At 37.6% G+C, this 14630-nt stretch overlaps 1 pseudogene; it reads left to right on the top strand.

Moving 5' to 3' along the window:
* Window positions 1–491: 491 nt before the first annotated feature.
* Window positions 492–12887, top strand: LOC105082977 (hyaluronan synthase 2-like; annotated as a pseudogene).
* The last annotated feature ends 1743 nt before the right edge of the window (window positions 12888–14630 follow it).

Raw genomic sequence — 14630 nt, 5'->3', positions numbered from 1 at the left:
GATCTCCAGGCCTTGGGTTACTCATGTAAATACAAAAACTCCAGGAAATAAATTTATCAGAATCATCCAGGGTGGGTGATAGGGCTCATTTGGCTGTCCCTTACAACTAGGCTGCTTTCCAGGGTGTAATTATGTAATCTGGTTCTGCTGGCTTCAGGCTTTCCTATGAAACGTTCTTTGTGGATGTAGCCCAGACCCCCAGTGCAAATCATTCATGTCCCCTGGACAGTAGTGGATCTTCTAAATTGTAAAGCCCTTTTATCTGCACACTTTTAGGGAAGGCTACCGAATTTAGATAGGTGTTAGAAAGACCAGTGGCCACTCACAACTCTACTCACAGGGACCTAGACTGGTTGTGATGGGATGTTCTTTCCATCCACAATTATGCTATCGTTATCAGGCAAGCCAGGTGCCCCCCTGGAGAACGCTCCCCTCAAAGAGGAAACAGATGGCTGGAACTTCTCCCAGACCCTCCTACAAATGACTAGAAAATGGCTTACCTGGGATTTGATATTCAGGAGCTGATAGGAGCAATAGCAGAAGCTTTGTCCCCTAAGGTAAACTGGTCTGAGGTTATACTGTGCCCTCAGAGAGAAGACCATTGGAAGGCCTTTGCTGAACACTTTGTACAGATTTTTCAAAGACATGCTTTGGTAAACCCTGAAGTTCCAGACAGTAGAAATCTTTTAATTTCTACCTTAGTAGGAAAATTTCTTCTTGAGAGTATATTCTGTACCAGAAATGGGACAAAGACTAAATACATATTTCTTACTATAAATCACAGCATTCCATTTTTTTTTCTTATTGAAGCTTATTTCCTCTTTTTCTAAGAATGAACTATAATGAGGGACATAATTAGTATCAATGCAGTGCCCCATTGTTAATCACTCACACCAACTTTAGGGTTTTGTTATATTTACAGATAAATAATACTTAATATTTTCCTTTAATTCAACTAGTTTTTGAAAGCTAAGTAAATTTATTTTAAATGGTAACTTAGGCTAAGCAATTGTTTATGCAAAATCTCTTGCTGGATATGTTTTGTATTTATATTTATGTTTTCCTATTCCACATGGTGCCTTTTTAGCCTTACACATCATCACTCAAAACTTGTTTGCCTTTCTGGAGCACCGAGAAATGAAAAAATACTTAAATATCCCCGCTAACTTGAACAAAACTGTTACTCTTTGCATTGCTGCCTATCAAGAAGATCTAAACTATTTATGAAAGTGTTTGCAATCTGTGAAAAGGCTAACGTACCCTAGAATTAAAGTCACGGGAACTCGGAAGATGACCTTTACATGATGGACATCTTCAGTGAAGTCATGGGCAGGGACAAATCAGCCACTTACATCTGGAAGAACAACTTCCACGAGAAGGGTCCTGGTGAGACGGAGGAGTCACATAAAGAAAGCTCACAGCATGTCACCCAGTTGGTCTTGTCCAACAAAAGTATCTGCATCATGCAGAAATGGGGTGGCAAAAGAGAAGTCATGTACACGGCCTTCAGAGCCCTGGGCCGGAGTGTGGATTATGTGCAGGTAGGTTTCCACATCTGCCAGGGCAAACGTCCATTTACATAAAGCGCCTTTTGAGTCCGTCCAGTCGTATGCTATAGTCCGTCCTGTGCCTTCTGCACACAGTACTCCTTTCAGTTCATTTGAAAACAGCATGACTGTTGAGAGCACATTCTGAAAGAGAGGGGAAAAAAAATCTTATAAAATGGTTAAGACTATGAAAGCGCTTAACTTGTGCAGTGTTATTGGTTGGAAATCAAGACTATTTTGAATAGGAGACCCTTCCTTCCTTCTTTTCCCCTCTCTTACCTTCTCTGCCCCCTTGGACCTGCCAAGTCAAATCCAACATTATTTTCCAGAAGCTTAAAATCCCCAGCCTTGCAAGAAAATAGTGTCTGTCCCAGCAGAGAAGTCTGAGAAAATCTGCAGGCCCAAAGACATGCTATAAAATATTTTTCACAGAGACTAGAGCAAATGGGTGTGCTGAAAATAAATTTGATTTTAAAGAATAGGGAATTCAAAATGTAGACACAAAGAAAAAGAATAGGAAAATAAAAATAGGGAAGAAAAGGTGAAAAAAAAAGCAGCTTCCCAGAGAAAAATCTAAGTCATGTTTATTTCACTTCCCAAACAGCATTACCTCACTCCCTGCAACTGGCCTTTGAAAACATTTGTGATGGTGTTTGCTTACATGAAAATTAGACAGGCTGTGTCTCTCATTAGTTTCCTGCCTGCTCACTTTAGGGTTTCTCTTCTCCTATTTCTCACTGAGGCTTTCTTTTTTAGGATGTTAGCAGGGTCCCTGTGAGTCTTCTCATTGTAATTTTCTGCAGACACTGTGGTAGATTTTGCTCATGATAATATTGGAAAGGAAAAAATGTCTCTGGCTTCAGATATCCCCTGGACTCTCTTCCTCTTCTCTTCAAAGTGAAATTCTAGTTTTCAGAAGATCCATCTCTTTTTTAGGGGACTTTGTGGGCCCAAAGTATGCCCAGTGGGTCTCTCTGGGTAATGGGATGGGAAAGGGCACTGGCTTCAATGTCATTTGACAGAGGTTCTAATCACAGGTATTATCAGCCAGCTGACCTTGAGCAAGGCCACCTCCCAAACCTTCGTTATCTGGATAGAAGGAACCAATCTCACAAAAGGTTTGAGATAATTCTTTCAAAGAATGTATCCAAAGGGGCTCAGCAAAAGTTGTTAATGATGGTGTTGTTAATATTATTAAAAAGCTTGCTGTTTATAGTACAGTTTGTTAATAGTATTGTTACTTTTTATGTGATTGTCCAGTCCTTACTTGAAAACTATAGTACGTGTCAATGGCCACCACAGGGTTAATTTGGTTAACCTCTGGAGAGTTTTGAAGCATTTCTTCAGTTAATACCATCTGACTATGGATTTCAAAATTGTAGAATAGATAAACAAGATTATACTGTATAGCACAGGGAAATATATACAAGATCTTATGGTAGCTCACAGAGAAAAAAAGGTGGCAATGAATATACATATATATATATTCATGTATAACTGAAAAATTGTGCTTTACAGTGGAATTGACACAACACTGTAAAATGATTATAAATCCATAAAAAATGTTAAAAAAAAAAAAAAAAACCATCTGACTATTAATCTTCCTTCTAGGGAGTTGATAGAGTTTCACCCCCAAGTTCTTCTAACTTCTAGAACTATCACATTTCAGGTAGCTTTAATTAACTCAGTTCTTTTTTACATATTTACTGATTGCAACTTCAAGCCCAGATGAGAAGATACAATGAAACATTTAAAGGAAGGGATGACTTGGAAACTTGCAGAGGATTTGAAGAATAAACCCTAACATGAGAGAACACCTGTTTTGATATTTTGCCTTTAATTCTAGTTGAAACAGTTGCTAATTTGTCATTTCTAATCAAGAGGTGACTGTGTGGGGTTTTCTTTTTTTTTTTAACCTACTCCTCCTGAATCTCATTTTCCCATCATTTTTGTCTTGAATTTTGTTTGTATTCATGACAATTTGACATTGTGCCTGTCCAGGAAAAAAAATACAAAACATGAAATGTTAGAAAAGGCTTCCCACCTCAGCCCTAAACATACTTGAGAACTTTCCTTCCTTCTGGATGAAGCCTCCAGATAGGCTGGCCCTAGCCACAGCTGTTAACTGGACCCTGAATCCTTTTTGGACTCTCAGCCCATTCCAAGCATTCAAACGAGGGGAAAAAAGAATTGGCATTCTGAAACCAGTACATTTCATACTGCCATTTCTCATCAAATCCCCAGATACTTAACCATTTCTGCCATATAGCAATGGAAATTTCTAAGGTTCAAACTAATACATTCTCATCTTCCATTCTAACTGACATAGGGTCCAAGAGTCACAGAGCAGAACCCTCTGAAAGACAAAGGTGGAGAAGATTGAGGATGTTGGCTCCTGCGTGTTGTAAGTGATTGGATGTGGAGTTCAAGTTGGTTAAGGATGGAAGGAAGCAAAGATCAGTGGTAATACACAAGAGAGACTGGGAGCTGGGGGTAGAAACTAACCATCTGCTCCTACTTGCTAACCTGGCTGGAGAACCCTGCTTAACTTTGCAAGGAGTTGGCCAAAATGATTGGCTTCCAGTTGCAGCTGGGGCCTTTATAGTATCGTAAGTTTAAGGGCACATTGAACTAGGAACGGGGAAATCTGAATCTAGATTCAACTCTAGGTTTACGTTGGTGTTTAAGGGCCATCATTATGGGATTTCCTGATTCCCTCATTTAGAATGAGAATTCCAATCATTTGGAACAAGTACGTTTCATGGCTTAAGACTTGGAGGTGACAACATTTGGTTTCTCACTTTTCCAGCTGGCTTGTCACCTCTGCTTTACACCTTCTGTACACTTCACTCATGAATAAGCCTTCCTAGAAAGGAAAGGAGAAAAACCAAAGGACTCCTTTTTTTTTTTAACTTTAATATTTTGAAAAGATGCGAGGTCGACTGATGATAAGAATCATTGTATAACAATTGGGTAATTCATTCTACCGAATAAGGCATATGTCTTCCTAATCTCATCCAAGAAGAATAATAAAGAAGTGCCAAATTGCTTCGGTGTCCAGAAGTGGAGGCTTTCCATTGGCTAGATTTGAGATTTTATACCATAAACTAAATACTATAAGAGAGGATCATCCTCCCCATTCCCCATCTCTCTCTAAAAGAAAAGTTATCTTTTTGGTTCTTTTGAGGACAGATTTTTTTTTTCTGGAATTATTTTCCTCATTAATTTCTAAGGATGTTTTTACCTCTAAAATTCTTAGGTTTTATGATTTTGTATCTGCCACTCCCATGATTTCCCATTTCATATTTGCCACTTAATCCAAAGGTGCTAAATTTAGTTTTATGCTTACATGTAAATCCCATTTATTCAGAATCCAAATAAATAGAAAAGAAGGTTTTTTTAAAATGAAAATAGCATGTAACATTAAGTCCAAGAAGTTCATTTGATATAATTAATGACCATACGCTATGAGTCTTGATTGACATTTTGGTTACATGAGAAATTTTAAATTGTGTGCAATATTGTATTTTTGTAAAAGTTATTTTTCTGTCCCAATTCTTTGGTTTCCCCATCTCCTGCATGCAAATATTCCCACACAAATTACCAATTATACATACTCTTTTTTCATCAAACAATGCAGTTCTCAGGTTCTATATTAAACAAATAAAATTGTGTCATATACATTTATGTACTTCCCAAACCAAAAGTTATGTTCCTGTTTTAAGTAGCATCACATTCAGCAGGCTCAAAGTCAATGAAGAGATGCTGACTCAAGATACAACAAACACTTTCGTAAGTTTTGATGGGTTCCCCCTTTGCTGTAGATAAACTTTCACACATTGTAACCCGAGGATAAAATTCAGGCCATAAATAAACCATAATCAGCTGTAAACTGCTCTCTAAACTATTTATTTTCCTTAGTAGATAGCCCAATCTAAGGATTTTTACATTGCCTTCTCAAAAACAGAGTTAATTTGGTTGGGCATTGAACCAGGCATTATTTATTTATTTATTTTTTTGCTCTTAATATTTATTTTTTTTAACATTTTTTATTGATTTATAATCATTTTACAATGTTGTGTCAAATTCCAGTGTTCAGCACAATTTTTCAGTCATACATGGACATATACACACTCATTGTCACATTTTTTTCTCTGTGAACTACGATAACATTTTGTGTATATTTCCCTGTGCTATACTGTGTAATCTTGTTTATCTATTCTACAATTTTGAAATCCCAGTCTATCCCTTCCCACCCTCTGCCCCCCTGGCAACCACAAGTCTGTATTCTCTGTCTATGAGTCTATTTCTGTCCTGTATTTACGCTTTGTTTTTGTTTGTTTGTTTGTTTGTTTTTGTTTTTGTTTTTTTAGATTCCACATATGAGCGATCTCATATGGTATTTTTCTTTCTCTTTCTGGCTTACTTCACTTAGAATGACATTCTCCAGGAGCATCCATGTTGCTGCAAATGGCATTATGTTGTCAGTTTTTATGGCTAAGTAGTATTCCATTGTATAAATATACCACATCTTCTTTATCCAGTCGCCTGTTGATAGACATTTAGGCGGTTATTTTTGCTCTCTGAGTGAGTCATAGTTTATTTATGGTAATGATAAGAAGAATTCCTTTCCTCACTGGATTAGTGTCCTTAGTTTGTGCCTCTGTTTTGATTTATCATTTCTCAATATATATGTTTTCTTTTATTAAGCATTTATTATATGCTCGCTCTTGTAAGTGTTATACATATTTTATCCAAGTAATTCTCCATTACAATAACCTTATGAGGTGAATATGATTATCCATATTTTTCACCTGAGAGATGGATACTCAGAAAGGTGAGGTAAGGAGTCTAAGGTTAAGGAGCCAGTCCAAGGGTATATAACTCATAAAGGGTAGATGGGGGCTCAGATCTGTCTTATTCCAAGGCTTTGCATAGCTTTTTCTTTCCCTTTCAGTAGTATGTTTACTCTGGTCCAATACAGTTAGGAATTCAGGGCGCGGGCACCATATTGTGTTCACTGGTAACTAACTATTTGTGATCTTTTTTGTTGTTGTTCTGGCTGACCCCTTTCCACTAGAGAAATGTCCCAGGGGAAGGAGGAGAAAAGAAGACTTTCCATTTATTTTGTGGTTAAGTTGTGGCAGGAAAAGTAGGTAGTGGGGTCATGACCAAGAGCAAATTTCAAACATGGTAGAAAGAAATAGTCTCACTGGGTCCAGGTCAGGATGAAGGGTCAAGGTTAAGAAAGGGTTGCACCTCACAAACAGGCAGAGGATGAAGGCAGTGGCAACAGAAGGTCTTGATTCATTTTCAACCTGTTTCCTCCTTGAAGGCAACAAGAATAATTAAGGTTTCCTCTTGCCGTGTAGCTCTCAGTGCCCTTTGAGGTGGTTTGGGGCAGACGGAGGTGGGGAATCCACCAGTCAGTCTGAAAGGAAATATGTTAAAAAAAAAAAAAAAGGTGAAACATAGATTACTTGGCATTTTAGACTTGGGTCTTAGAATTTGAAAGGCATTTGGTAAAATATGTAACAATATTTCTACAGGAGATTTTTACTTAAGTTGTTGTTGGGTAGATTAACTTTAAGATCAGTGAGATGAGTTGGAATGGACTTACAGTCTAACAGTTTACATAATAGACTTATAGAAGTCTATCTAACTTCTACAGGTAGTTCCCAACACATTTGAATTTATTCGTTGTGATAAGATATTTTTATAGATAATCAACCCCTTGTTCCTTTTAGTGATTCTACTGAGTCATTTTTCCTGGTAATGATTGTTATGATCTTTTAGATGTGGGTTTACTTAGCAAGAATAAAAAGATTAAAGGTGATTACCCAAGACTAGCAGCACACTTCTCTATGGTGCTTTGTAACTTATGAAGTACTTTCGCATGCAGTGTCTCACTCTGGTATCATGATGGTGCTAAATGATTTGTTCACGGTCATACAAGTAGTAAGGCACGGAACTCAAGACTTAATGAACGTTTTCTTGATGTATTCTTCTAATAGACAAATATTGGCTAAAGAAAACAGTGTAGTTTATCAGTCATCTTTCACGTTTCTTATGCAATTACTGTTCTTCATAACACACGGAGGTAAGAGGCAACTTTAAAATCCCTAGTAGAATTAACCTGGGACTTAACGTGTTTTATCTCAACTTGTGTTGGTGTTTGTTTTTTTTTTTTTTAATTTTACCAAAGAGAAACCTCCCCTACATCCAATTATTTTAGGCCCAAGATTGGCAAACTTTGCTTGTAAAAGGCCTGTAGAAAATATTTGCAGGCCATAAGTTCTGTATTGCAGCTATTCAACTTTGCTGTTTTAGTTTAAAAAGCATCCATAGATAATATGAAAATGAATGTAAATGTCTGGACTCCAGTAAAACTGTATTTTCAGACACTGAAATTTGCATTTTGTATAATTTCCTTGTGTCATAAAATATTCTTTGTAGGATTTTCAACTATTTAAAAAGATAAAAACCTTTTTAGCGCACAGGCTGTATCAGAACAGGTGGCAGGCTGAACTTGGCCTGTAGACCTTAGTTTGCCCACTCCTGTTTCAGATAGGAAGGGAAAAAAGGACACTAACTCTTGGCTAGAACAGTGAAGGAGGAGGAGCAGGGGTCTCATACATCTTAGTTGCTGATTCTGTGGTTAAGACTGACATGGCTGCTTCCTCCCAATTATATCTTCTTGTCTTGACATTTTCCATTCATTTTAGTCAAAATTTGGTGACTTTGCTTCCTTTGCACATCTCCTAGTGAGAAGCCCTATGACTAGTGATCATGCAGTTTAAACAAATTACAGTGATACATTCAGTGTGTGGACAGAGAGACGTGTTGATTTGTTCTCTAGTTGTTTCCGGTGTGCAAGTCACGTGCTGTGGTTTTTTTCCCAGTGTGAGGTTAAGCTCTGTGTGAACTGGTGTCTTTCTCCCACAGCTTCTAGCCCTGAGCCAAATAGCCAACTTTCGTGAAATTACACACTTGTCATTAATTGGTGAGGAGACAGCTAGAAATCCTGTTTCTACTAGACTGCTTTTAAGAAGGGCTGAAGTTACACTCTTTACTCACTAATAAATCAATCCTATTATGTCCGGGAACATACATGCTTTCACGGACTGTCATAGATGGTGGCTTTCTAGTTGGCACTGAGTCACCAAATAACATCCCAGGACTGAACTGCTTTAAAAACTCTTTAATCCCACTATAACAAACCCTCCCAGGAGATTTCTGAGGGCTTTCCCGCCTGACAGTTAAACTCACCATGTGAACAATGTCTCTCAGAGAACTTCTGGCACTGTGCTGTTGGAAACTGGGAGGGGCAGGGCCAATTTAAATATGCACAAGTTTGGTTCAAGTTTAGTCGTTTCAAAGAGGCAGTTCCCTTGGCTTGCTTATGCTCACAAGCAGGCAGAGTTACTTGAACATTAATTCTAGATGGCCCCTTTCCTGTTGTTTTTAGTCTTATTTTAGCTTTCTGCTTTTGCCTTTTGCAGCTTAAGTCAATAGAAGTGGGTGTGGCCATAAACTCTCAGGACGCAGGGAGGTTGAAAGGTGGGTTGAATGTCTGCCTTTACTTTTTACTACCTTAGTTACTGGCCTCCCCGTCTTGTGCCACATGAAAAACAGGGACAGACAGGACAAGGGAGAGGCAAAATGTCGCCACTGGAGGAATTTGTTTAGGTTTCTGAGGCCTGGAACCCTTGGGTGTACACTGAAGTATTAGTAAAATCCTATTTTCTACAATGAAAAACTTATGTCTATGTTCTATCTAAATTTTTTCCCCTAAATATGTGAGACCATGCTGGACCAAAATAGAATGCCAAGAAAATAATAAATGGGTTTTATCTAGAAAGTAAATTTATTTTGTTTCTAAATCAGAAAAAATAAAATAAGAAATTCAGAAGTTACCCTAAAATTGCTATAATTAATTAAATCCAGAGAGGTGAAAAGTTCACTTTTTATAACTGGATACCGCATAATTCCTTAGCAAAGTATGTGAGAGGGTCACGCTATATCTGTAGAAATTCCCCTTGACTGTGAAAGTCTATACTTCTACAAATTGTTTTCTTAGTTTTTTTTTTTCAAAACTGGTATATCAAATTTCTACTATTTTTGCAAAGTAGTGGTAGAAGTATAAAAAATTATTACTTTTGATATAAATAATTAAGCTAAATCTTGATTAAATTCATGCAGGACTGCCAGACTTGTTGGCAAAATGATAGGAATTGCAGATAGCACTCACATCTGCCAATCATCATTTAATGTTTGGATGGGGATGTGAAACTGGTTCATTACATGTCAACTGTCATCAGTTTATACTTATTGCATTCCCAAAAAGAGTAATGTTAGAAAACAAAATTCAACTAAGTAAATTTGAAGATCTAATTTTCTTTATTTAATGATTCATGCATCAGAGCATCCCATCTTAGTAGATAGGAGCCCCAAAAAGCTGTACAGAATGGAAGATTTTCTAGATAGAAAGGGGTGGGAAAAGGGAGTTTCTAGCAAGAAGTGAATTTTTTTAGGCAAGGTCACCTTCCTTTAGGAGAAAAAGGACTGACCCAACAGGTCCCAAAGAAAGGAGATTGCAAACTGATTCCAAACAAATGGGTAACTTCAGACTAAACTGCCAGCTGCTCCCAACATGAAATCTGGGGGCAGAATCAAGGGCTAAGATTATCCAATCAAAAGGGGACCTATCATCTGAACCAAGAGCTAGGGGCTTGGGTTCTGGGTGGAACCATCTGCTAGTTCAAGGTGACCTGCTCCAGACTGGAAATCGAATCTGATCAAGAGCTTGATGTAAAGAGAGCTCAGAATTGAGAGGAACTTACCTGTAGCCCTGAAAAGTGGTGAAAAAGACAGAGAACTCAAAGGGTCAGGGGTACCACACCTGCATTTCTTGTCCAAGAAGCTGTCACAAGTTCACTTTGGATCCCATCACAGCCAACAAATTTGTTAAAGAAGAAAGAAAGAAAGAAAGAAAGAAAGAAAGAAAGAAAGAAAGAAAGAAAGAAAGAAAGAAAGAAAGAAAGAAAGAAAGAAAGAAAGAAAGAAAGAAAGAAAGAAAGAAAGAAAGAAAGAAAGAAAGAAAGAGGGGAGAAAGAAAGAGAGAAAGAAAGAAAGAAAGAAAGAAAGAAAGAAGAGAAAGAGAAAGAAAGAAAGAAAGAAGAGGAAAGAGAGAGAGAGAAAGAAAGAGAGAGAGAGAAAGAAAGAGAGAGAGAGGGAGGGGAGGAAGGAAAGGAAGGAAGGAAGGAAGGAAGGAAGGAAGGAAGGAAGGAAAGAAAGAAAGAAAGAAGAAGAAAGAAAGAAAGAAAGAAAGAAAGAAAGAAAGAAAGAAAGAAAGAAAGAAAGAAAGGAAGGAAGGAAGGAAGGAAGGAAGGAAGGAAGGAAGGAAGGAGGAAGGAAGGAAGGAGGGAAGGAAGGAAGGAAGAAAGGAAGGGAAAGAAAGAAAAGAAAAGGAAAAAGAAAAAAAATTCAGCTGAGCAATTTGAAGATCTAATTGGTTTTATTTAATGATTCATGAATGGGGTAGCATCTCATCTCAGCAGATAGAAAGGAGCCCCAAGGATCCTTATAAATGGGAGGCTTTTATAGGTAGAAGGAGGTGGAAAAGGCAAGGTATCCTTTCTTTGGGGGAAGGTGGGGTGTCTGTCAGGCAGATTACTTCACTAATGCTGACCATGGAATTCCAAATTAACTGGTTACAAGTTGCATCCCTGGGAGAGGCTGAAACTGCAATTTGGTTAGGTATTAAGTTGTGGTTTGTTGATGTGGCCTTAGCACAAGTGACTCCCTTTTCAGCCTGTTTCTTTTAATGTCTTATTTGTATTAATCAGGGATAGAGAGGTTTTAATCAGCACTTTTCCTACTTCTAATTTTCTTCGATCATTTGGAAGAAGCTCCATCCATAGGCATAAATTTTCCCAGCTGTCTCAATTCTTCCTCCATCAGAGCAGTGACTTGGTGAGTTATGGAAGGAGTAAAGGGAAGCCAGCTCATCCTTCCACCTTTCTTCTGAGAGTGGGCCACCACCAAGGAGCAGGTATCTGCCATATGTTTCAAAGGAGGATACACTGTATCTGCAGAAGGAAGCTTGCCCCACAGAGATGTTATTTAGGACTAAGTCTAATTTGGGGAAGATAATTATGAAGGCTGCTACTTTACAGATATAGCCTATTCTACAAATTAGCTTTATGTGTATACAGGTGATATTTTGGTTTCTTATCTCATAACTCTGTTCAATTTTTCAATTGATTCAGAAGTCAGACTGGGAAAAAAAAAAAAAAGAAATCAAACTGGAAACAAAAGTACTATTTATAACTCTGTCGCCTTGAGCCGCCAATCAAAATGTCTGTTAGGGGTTCATGGTATAGGAAAATCCCAATAATTTTCTTGAAGTTGTTGTTTGTTTGGTTTCAAAATTGCTTTTTTGATCCATATAAAGATTGTTTTTAAGAACAATTAGAATTTCTACAACTGCTTTAGGTAATTTACATCTGCTTTTATATACAAAGTGCTAAATGAATACTTAATACTCCAGAATGAAAAAAAAAAAAAGGGTCTGAAAGTCATGCAAGTTTCCTTTCTGACGTAGTGTCATTTGCTAAGCCAAGATTATATAGACATCTTGCTCCAGAATTACACACCCAGCTGTAGAGGAATTGCTTTCCTGTCTTCTATTCACCATATTAAAATAGAAGGGAAAAAATTACTGTTAAACATGCCTCCTTTTTAATACTGTCATAGAATTTTCCAATCATCTTTCAGACCTGAGGGACAAGTTGCCTAAAAGCCTTGTTGAAAGCAACTTTTAAAAAAAGATATCCAGAATGACAAACCCAAGATGTTTTCCAAGTCCTGGAAACCTATGATGTCACCTAAGACATGAGACTCTCATTGTCAAAATTACGAGCATCCATGGCAAACCAGAAAAAGCTGGTCCCCTTGCAAAACATACCTAACTCATCACTTCAGCTGCCCTAGCCAGCAATGCCATTAACTTAAATATTGAGCTTGCTGAGAAACAAGCCTTGTGTCTTGGCCGTGATATAACAAACCCGGTCATCCCTGTGATACTTGCTTATTGAGGCCTTGTGACAATAAGGCTGAAGGCAATAATATATGTGTCCAATTTTGACTAGAGGGAGCATACTCGTAGTCTTCTTTTCTTTAATTCACTTTTTACTTTCTTCTTTGCAGGTTTGTGATTCAGACACCATGCCTGACCCTGCCTCATCTGAGGAGATGGTCGAAGGTTTAGAAGAAGACCCCAAGGTTGGAGGTGTCGGAGGAGATGTCCAGGTGCACGTGGCTTCACTTTTCACGTGAGTCACTTTTAGTGTCACCCTTCCTCATTGATTCCTTGACTATGTTGTGCAATCTGGTAATGCCAACAAAGGAGACCTATCACTGCTACTGGGACTTGAACAAAGACATCTCTCTGGCTTTATTTTGATTCTGCCAAAGTATTATAGCTCCTCAACAAGAAGCTCAGATTTAACCTGTTATTTCTATAAAAACAAGAAAAATATTTTTGTTTATGCACTTTTTCCTTAGAGTATGTCTGCTTAACAGTGTTTTGCCCAAATACCTCACTAGCCGTGCTTTATGTGGGTTATCATGGAAGAAAAGGATTTTGGAAACTCAAGGAATAGTTCTTTCCACATATACAACCTAACTTACGGACTGTGTTGATACTTAATTTTTATTTAAGGAAGATTCTCTGTTGAACTCTACCAAATGAAATGTGCCAAAGGAAATTTTACAGGCCATAGGATCTGCTATAATTTGATATAATTGTATTGTTTCAAAATATTGTATACCAATTGCTAAAACAAATTTTGTATTTTCTATATTTTACTTGTCTGCCAAAATACATCTGTTCTTCCTTTTTAAATAGTAAAATATGTTATGAAGAAAATCATACTTAAAAATCCTACTCAAAATGTGAAGTTTGATTGACATTCATTATAGAAAATAAAATGTTTCCCCTCACTCTATCTTTTAAAAATGAGTTTATTTCTTGAAAAAGTAGTTAAATTTTCAACATTTTAACTTTTTCATTTCTTTTAGAAAAGGCCCCCCCCCCAAACCTGTCACACTGTGGGAGTAGAATACATATCAATGCACATCACAATGTCCTTGTAGACTGAAAGTTTTTTGAGGCTGAGGCTACATTTTCATCTTTTTTGAATCCCCCACACTCAGTATAATTTGGTGAATAAGCAAATGAACACATGAAAGACCAAGGGAGGATGGACTCATGTAATGGAACTTCTCTAAGGAAAGTTTATGGCATTCTTGGAGCTTTACTACAGGAGAAGCTTTGGGGTGTGAGGGCTGCACTTTCTTACTGCTTTGGGCGGTGGGCTGATGGCTCTGTCACTAGACAGAGAGCTACCTTGGCAGCATCTGCCATGTTGAGGCATCACTCAACAAACAGATTTTGAGTGTGATTATGTGTTAGACTTAGACTTTGCTGGTATTTTAAAAATAATGAATTATGCTTGTCTTCAAGGAATTCGAGTTTCTTCATCAGGCCACGTTCCTACCCTCTTGTGGGCATTTCCAAAAGCTCTTCCCAACCCAACTTCCTTCCCACCATCATCACTTTTGTTTAAGTAACTTCTATTCTACACTTCAGCCTCAGCTCAATCATCACTTCCTCAGGGATGACCACAGCTACCATGACCAAATTCATTCCCCATTACATAACCTTACAGTACACTTTTATTCTTCATTTTTAAATTTTTTTATTTTATCAGTTTATTTTTATATCTTTATTTTACTAGTTTATTTTTAATTTTCATCTCTATGATTCCTTGTTTCATAGCTGTCTCTGTCAGGGGATAAACTCAACGGAGGAAGGAACTGGGCAGAGTTGTGTAAGTACCCCACCCTCTGATCTTGGTATATAGTTTGTCACTTGGTAGGAACTCAATAAAAACTTGTGGACGAAATCAGTGGGTGAGGGACTGAAAGTCCTAGTGCAGCACAGCTTGAAATAATCATAGAGTCTGAGTTCTAAAAAAAATAATAATAATAAGTTAAGCTCCTAGCTTTTTCTTTCTA

This window comes from Camelus bactrianus, chromosome 25 (genome assembly GCF_048773025.1).
Source record: "Camelus bactrianus isolate YW-2024 breed Bactrian camel chromosome 25, ASM4877302v1, whole genome shotgun sequence".
Classification (NCBI taxonomy): domain Eukaryota; kingdom Metazoa; phylum Chordata; class Mammalia; order Artiodactyla; family Camelidae; genus Camelus; species Camelus bactrianus.
This window is presented reverse-complemented; position numbering and strand designations above follow the sequence as displayed.